Below are 831 nucleotides of genomic sequence, written 5' to 3'. Positions count from 1 at the left end.
GCACACGACCCCCTCCCGCGACACGGAACCTTCCACCCCCCGACGGACCTCCTCAAGAAACCCCCCCACGACATGGCACCCCCCCGCGACATGGCACACCCTCCCTCCTCAGAAATCCCCGCTCCAACAACCCGCCCGCGCAACATGGCACGCCCTCCCTCCTCGGAAAAACCCCGCTCCACCGAACCCCCCCACAACATGGCACACCCTCCGCTCCCAAAATACCTCGCATCTTGAGGAGGGGGTATCACGTGAGAGCGAGGCAGAGGGAGGGGCCAGGCACGACGTACGCAAAGACAATCGCGACGAGGAGAGGAGGCGCCGCGTCATGGCAAGGCGAGGGGGTTTCCTACCACGATGTCAGCGTTGGAGAGTCGAGACGTGATCCGAGGGGATTTCCATGCCACGGTCTCGAAACAAGCATGCAAAAGGGTGCAGCACCAGGACTTCCCGGGAGGTCACCCATCCCAGTACTGTTCTGGCCCAAGCGCGCTTAACTGCGGAGTTCTGATGGGATCCGGTGTATTAGCGCTGGTGTGACCGCACCACAAACACAAAGGAATTCCAAAGAGCTCTTGTATACTCGGAAAGTGGCACGAGAGAGCTCAAGAGCGAGGCATGGCGGCATGCCATGCCGCTCATGCCACGGAGGACGCGACTAAACGCGAACCCTAAACCCCGCGCACATGGAGGCGACGCACAAAAGATTGAATGCCGCCGTCGCGTGCCATTTCTAACACGAAGGGCAAGCATCCACGTGAAGAGCACCCCGTGCACACATAGGCGACGACGTAGAAAAGATCGAGCCGCAGAATACGTGCCACGGAGGAC

The 831-nt window shown here is 60.8% G+C and overlaps 1 non-coding gene across 1 annotated transcript; it reads right to left on the bottom strand.

The window, feature by feature from the left end:
* Positions 1 to 429: 429 nt before the first annotated feature.
* On the bottom strand, positions 430 to 548 carry LOC148024170 (5S ribosomal RNA). The gene has a single exon (XR_015694100.1). It is a non-coding gene; the product is annotated as a 5S ribosomal RNA (ribosomal RNA).
* Between the last annotated feature and the right edge of the window lie 283 nt (positions 549 to 831).

Source organism: Lygodium microphyllum, chromosome 16 (assembly GCF_053477565.2).
Source record: "Lygodium microphyllum isolate KBCC chromosome 16, Lygodium_microphyllum_v1.1.10, whole genome shotgun sequence".
In the NCBI taxonomy this organism is placed as follows: Eukaryota; Viridiplantae; Streptophyta; class Polypodiopsida; order Schizaeales; family Lygodiaceae; genus Lygodium; species Lygodium microphyllum.
This window is presented reverse-complemented; position numbering and strand designations above follow the sequence as displayed.